This window comes from Pistacia vera, unplaced genomic scaffold (assembly GCF_008641045.1).
Source record: "Pistacia vera cultivar Batoury unplaced genomic scaffold, PisVer_v2 Contig133, whole genome shotgun sequence".
Classification (NCBI taxonomy): Eukaryota; Viridiplantae; Streptophyta; class Magnoliopsida; order Sapindales; family Anacardiaceae; genus Pistacia; species Pistacia vera.
In genome coordinates this window covers 1,138,297-1,145,334 of record NW_022195391.1, presented here as the reverse complement: position 1 = coordinate 1,145,334, position 7,038 = coordinate 1,138,297, and the positions used below count along the sequence as shown (strand labels likewise).

Below are 7,038 nucleotides of genomic sequence, written 5' to 3'. Positions count from 1 at the left end.
TACATGCATAAAAGAAGTTCTCTACGCAATATTGCTCCAATCATGACTAGGTTTGGATTTACGTACCTTAGATGTGAGCAATCCAACACTTTAGTAGTCTTCCTTGATCCAACTCTCTTTTTCTTAAACCCTATGAACACAAATCATAAGAATTCAACACTTTAAAACTTAAATCTCACATCTTAGTGCAAGGATCTTACCTAAGGATGTTTGGGATTGAAATTCCACTAAAAATGAACCAAGATCTATGAATTTCCTTGAAAAATGATTGAAGAAATTTGAGAGAACTTCGGTGGAAAGTGGTGTGAATGGAAGGGGAAGAATGGCTAGGGTTTCATTCTTGAACTCTTAATATAACAAAATATTACCAATAGTTTCCCATTTTACCGTTGCATTTTCTATGAAATTTCATCTATGTCCCTTAGTCAATTACCATAATGCCCTCATTTTTATCAACTTCTCCATGTTATTCAACTTCTCCATGTTATTCTACTTCTTTTCACTCCCCACTTTTTCAACTAATTATGGGTGAAAAGACCATTTTACCCCTCATAAAGTTTTAAGGACGTTTCTTCACACTTGTTCAAGATAACTTTAACAAAATTCAACTAAGGGTATTAGGGTATAAGCTACATACCTCGATATGGGCATTATAGTGTGTAATTGAGTATATACTTTATCTGGCATGACGGCATTAACGTGGTTTCATTGTTTTTGAAATAGGCTTATGAAGATTTGTTAGAAATCAGAGAACGTTGGCTTGTTTCAGAAAATGTGATCTCATATTTGAAAAAAGAAAATGAAGACGTGATTTTCGAGGTTCGCAGATTGGAAGAACAGTTAAAGATATCGAAGGAGGCATTTGAAAAGGTCAAAACCGAATTGAAACACTGTCAAGAATCATTTAAAATGCTGAACAGTCTTTTGCAAATGAGCGGTAGCAAAAGGAAGTCTTTAAAAAGAAAAGTAATGAATTGTTTGAAGAAAATAACATCAAATCTTTACTTGCAAAAGCTGAGAAAAATATAGAAGAGGCTTATGATTTGGTGTCAGAAATATTTTTGGCCACCAGAAAAGCTTGTGTCAGAGAATTTAAGGTCAGATTTCCAAATGAAGATTCTAGTTTTTTTAGAGACAATTGTGTTGAAAAATGAGAAGATGCCGCCTAATAGAGGTTAAATTGACTGCAATGTTGTTGTACTTTTTTCTGGTCTACTTAATGCCACTTCTATAAATATTTAAACTGTTTGATTGTAATACTAACATTAAATATTTTGACAATATTTGCCACGCAAGTGTTTATAGTTGTGTTATTATTACGAATGTGGATGTATTTAGTTGATGCTAATTTTTGTGTATGTTAAAATAAATATGCAGCCTATGTAATGTTACTTCTGTAAATATTTAAACTATTTAATTATAATATTAATGTTAAATATCTTGATGATGTTTGTCATGCAAGAGTTTGTGGTTGGGTTATTATTACAAATGTGGACGTATTTAATTTATGCTAATTTTGCATATGTAAAAAATATGTATTTATAACACATAATACATATAATGTAGCATTCATTATATCTAACAATAACAATATAAACGTATAAATATCTTTGTATCAAGCAATTTATGTTTTTGTATATATTTAAACATTTAATGTGACCTTTTCATATTCATATAAATATCTTTAATTTTTCACATTAATTTCTCATAAACAATGTCTTATATTATATACAATGCATCAATCCTTTCTGTTATAAACAATGATTTATATTATATACAACATATCAATCCCTTCAGTTAAATACTTCTTTGAAAACAATATTTGTCAATGTTTTTGCCGGTTCATGTTGTCCCAAGGCTAGCAGAATCTTGATACCTTGTCTTGAAATTACTCTCGATAGTGCAACGTACAATTGACCATGTGTAAAGACTTGATGTTTCATATACAATCCTACTATTTTGAGTGATTGACCCTGGCTTTTGTTTATTGTCATACAGAAGCTAACTGTCTTCTCTTCAACTTGAAAGTCCACTTCATATCTGCATTTGACATTATTATTCTGGGAATTGTAACAATATCACCAATATTTGACCCAGTAATAATCATTGCTTGTATGGACCACTTTCCTAAATGGGTTATAATCAATCTGGTTCCATTGCAAAGACCATCAAATTGATTCAAATTAATTGGAATGCCAATTTTCAAATGCAATTCATATTTGGGCATGCCAGAGCACATAAGAGAATTAAGAAATTCGGTCGGATAGAGAATGTCATCATCGTTTGAGATACCTACTGCTTTGCAAGTGTTGTCTGAGCTAAAATATGTCTTTCCATATGTTGGCAAACTCTGGGTGATATAGTCGTTCAATCTATGTATTGTCTCATTTTTGGGTGTCAATACTACTCTCTCTCTCTCATATAGTCAATATTATTTATCTAAGCAGAGATAAATCTAGAAAAACAGCATTCATAATTTTCTTCCTGACTGGTATGTTGATCGATTTTCAAGTTTTCAGGTATTTGGATGTAACTCTCAACGTCCTTTCCTTCTCCAATATCAAGTAACCATTTGTCAAAACCCTTCAAGTTATCCAATTCTGTTGGGTTTACCAAGTGTGTCTTCAATCTCATGTTCTCTACAAGTGTCAACATTGTTACATGTTTTCAAAGGGAAGATAATGATAAACAGGCATGTATTATGTCATGTTTTCTCCCTTTTGGTATAACGGGTAGAATCTGTCTGAAATCACCACCCAGGCCAATAGTAAGGCCTCCAAATATTCGGTTTGCATTTGATTGATCTTTTTTAGAAAAAAATATTGTCACGCCCCACTTAAGGTATGTAGTTAAATTATTGTTGCATTGCTTGAATGTTTATTGATTTGTTCTCATTTGAGCTTGCATGTTGTTATTTTTGGTTGGTTGGCTGTAACGCCCACATGGAGGTACGTAATTTAATTTATGTTCTTATGGCTTTAGTTGATTTTTGCTAAGGTTATTTTAAGGAAAATGTGAAGAAAATGCCTTAAATTAAGGGTAAAATGGTCTTTTCACTCAAAATTAGTTGAAATTGTGGGGAGTGAAAAGAGAGAGAATTTCATGGAGAATGCAATACAAATGAGGGCATTATGGTAATTGAATAAGAGACATAGATGAAATTTTAAAGAAAGTGCAAGGGAAAAATGGGAAACTATATATAATATTTATGTTATATCAAATTGAAGAGTGAAACCCTAGCCACTCTTACCCATATGCACGCCACTTTCACCTCCATATTCTCTCAAATTCTTCAATTCTTCTTCAAAGGAAATTCAAAGGTTTTGGGTGTTTTTTAGTGGATTTTCAATCTTAAGCTTCTATAGGTAAGATCCTTGCACTAAGAAGTGAATTTTAGTTTTTAAAGTGTTGATTTTGATGGTTTTTGCTCATAGGATTTAAGAGGAAGAGAGTTTGATCAAAGGAGATTCTTAAGGGGTTGAATTTTTTCATATCAAAGGTAAGTAAATCCTACCCTAAGTGTGATTTAAGTTATGTTGTGTAGAGAATTTTCTTTGTGCATGTATGAGTATGATTATGTGTTACCTTGGGATGTGTTTGTAGATGGTAGATGATAAGAATGCAATATGTCAAATTTACCCCCCTTAATGTCTAGTCTTTTATACTTATTTTCTGCTTAAATATACTCATTATTATTCTATTTTGATTTAGGAAGCAAATGGAGGTGTTAATTGCAAAACGGAACTAATTAGGTGAATTCGGATAGTTTCGACACTGCTTCGTAATCTGGGCATAACTCTCTCATCCGAGCTCCGATTGAGATGATTCAAAATTTTGTGGAACCATAAGAAATAGATATACAACTTTCATGTTTTGAGTTTGGAGAGATACTAGTTTCATCAAGGTTGTAATCGGGCTTGAAGTTGACGCACCTGCACTGCCGACGTCCTGGAGCATTCTGCCTTATCATGCAAATCAATTGGGCAGTTTATTATTGGAAGATTTGAAGACATGTGGCACGCAAGTTACATCTCAGAATCACCACTTTCCTATTTTATTTTAGGACTTTATCTTATTTTCAATTAATTAGAATCAAATTAGGATTAATGTTATTTTAGGATATTAGAATATTTCTTTTAGGAGATTTAGTGGGATTCAAATACTTGAACTGGATTTTTGTTAAAGAGATCATATTAGGGTTTTTGAAAAAAAAACACACCACGCCTCTCTCTTCTCTTCTCTGGAATTTTTCTTTCTTTTGAGTTTTGTTTATGGCCATGAGCAGCTAAAACTTTTGTAACTTGGTCGAAGGAAACGGAGGCCTCGGAATCAATAAACTGTGAAATCTAATCTATTTTTCTTAGTGTTCAATTTTCATGTTTGAGTATTGGATGTTTTTCTGTGCCTAACTTTATGATTGTTTCGTTTAATTACTAGAAGGCCTACTAGTTTATTAATTGTTGCAATCTACTGCTAAGTTAGATATCAAATCCGTAATTGTTTGATCCCTCTAACTTGTGAAGCAATTAGGGTTAATAATTTGCTGCATTAGGAATTAGTAATCTTAAGAAGAACANATAACCACTACCATCTATTTATTTCCCTTTGTCTAGACTGTGAGTATTTCCCTAGTAGTTATGAAAAGCATGGTTAAGGTAATAAATAATCACAAAGCCATCTCTAGTCATTTGTGTGAAGACAAAGTGTAGACCAACCGACTTCTTCTAGGTAATAATTAAAAAAATGAGGCTAACATGTAATCATTGAAACAAAGATCACTAACCAAAGGTCGCCATAGTTGATGTGTACATCCTGTTCGAGATACACATCTATAACTATCTGCCAAGAAGGAAGCACATGAGAGTGATACCAACAAAAAAACAAATCCTTTTCTTCACATTTTCTTATTCCTCTAAATTTAAAGAAAGCAACAAACTTAAGCTATAAAAAGTTACTTTAAGTAAACACATGTGCCAAAAAATTAAAATGCTGATTTAATCCAAATAAACCAAAACTAGAAATGGTAGACATACGTACCTTTGGAGAGCTCTTTGACCATCCATGCTCCTGCTCTCAAAAGCCTAGGAATTAACATCACTGTTGCAGCCCGATAATTCCTATTTTATATGGATATATCAACAATTAACTACACATCCAAAGCTGGTAGTAAAAATAAAATCAAAGTACTATAATATGTCAAATTAAATGAGGCTTCTTATATAGAAATGAAGCATCTATCGTCTGAACTAAATCCCTTTTATGATGAGTGAAGAGGTACCAAAAAGAGATTATGGGATCCATAACAAAGGTAGAACTAACATAATGGACTCCCCAGCTAAGGGTGTCAGCCGAGCCGAGCCACTCGCAAGCAGCTCCAGCTTCAGCGACTTACCTGCTGAGTCGAGGCGAGTTCAAGCTCCCAGATACTCGGCTCAACCAGCTTCCAACCTTTAGTAAGCTCGAATCTTGAAAGGGGATATATACTAGTTTTGCAACTATTATGGGGTATACGTAGTTTACCAGTTTGTAAAAATGACAAACACACCCCATATTCCCAAATATGTAAAAATCGAATTCAATGAATTTAATTATATTCATAATTAATGCACATTGTTAGAATATGAGCAATGCTTTCATACTGTGAGAGAGTGTAAAGAAGTATGCACATTGTTAGAGTATGACTGCCACACCCCAATAAAGCTCTGCTTCTTCAATAACCAACAATAATGTCCCACAGTATTCAAATCAAACATAACATAAATAACTAAACCAAACAGAAGAAGCAAAAGTCTGGGTCATACCCCTTCTAGTACTTCATTAGTTCTTTTAATGAATCTTAAAGAAGAAAATCAAATTACTCAGCAAATACAAACCACAACCAAATAAATTATGCACACAGAAATACACAGAAAAAATTGTAACACTTGCAAACTGCATAAGTGCATTATCACCCAAAAATTTGCTCAGCCGAACCGAAACATGCAAGACAAGGTTTAGCATAAGCTTTAGAAGATTCGATATGCAAAGAAATTGAAACTAACCTGATTCGCTGAACGAAGTCTAATACTCTGATTCGCTCGGTGTTTTCTGTTTCGAACTTTCGATTTGACTGAACCCTTCGCTAAAATAAAGGAAATGGAAGTGTGATTCGATGATTGAAGATTGACTTTGCACAGTGTCGAGATTGGATTTGCTGACCCTAGAAGAAGAACGACTGAATTAGAATTAGGCCTTTAGGCCTTACCCGGTAGGGAAAAAAATCGGCTCAACCTTTTTCTATTTCAGTCGCCCGGTCCGGTCGGACCGGAGGTTCGATACTGTTTTCTCTGTCCAACAGCGGATCATTCCGAGTTAATTGCGTAAATCGGGTTATACTCGGTCCGGACCAGTGAAGGCTCCGGTTCTCGATTCGATCGGTTGAACGCGCTAATTAATTTAGATGATTTTGATGCATGGGTTTGGAAAGGAAAGCATGTTTTTATCTATATTTACTATTATTGGACAAAAATGCTTTTTTCTTCTTATTCTTCCCAACTATTTTAAATTCACTTCTTTCCAAGTTGTTTCTTTTCCCCATATATTTATTATTCTACATATTTAATTGTTTATAGTTCATAAAACTTTTCATATACTTAACAACTAGATATGGGGTCCGTGTATTGTACGAGTATATTTATTTAATATTTTTAAAATAGGTTATAAACAAATTTATTCTAATAAAGTAATTAGATTAAGAGATAATAATTTTCAAATTATACACTTTTAGAGTAAATATAAATTCTATATCTGTACATAATTGTGTTAAGATAAAATTAATTACTGTATCTTTATAATTATTAATATTAATTATAGACAAATGTTATTAAATCATTCATGCAACTTAAGAAGACTACATAATATTATATTGTGTAATTGTACAATTGATATTATTTTTATAAACACGTCTTTGATATTTGATATTAGTATTTTGTAGTGAATTGTATGTGATATTTAATATCATGTGAATATTATCAAGATTAATTATTTAAACTTAAAATT

At 32.6% G+C, this 7,038-nt stretch overlaps 1 long non-coding RNA gene across 1 annotated transcript; it reads right to left on the bottom strand.

The window, feature by feature from the left end:
- Positions 1 to 4,764: 4,764 nt before the first annotated feature.
- Positions 4,765 to 6,260, bottom strand: LOC116122255. Its single transcript, XR_004126867.1, has 3 exons — positions 6,042 to 6,260; positions 5,038 to 5,117; positions 4,765 to 4,839 (listed from the first exon to the last, which is right to left on the bottom strand). It is a non-coding gene; the product is annotated as an uncharacterized LOC116122255 (long non-coding RNA).
- Between the last annotated feature and the right edge of the window lie 778 nt (positions 6,261 to 7,038).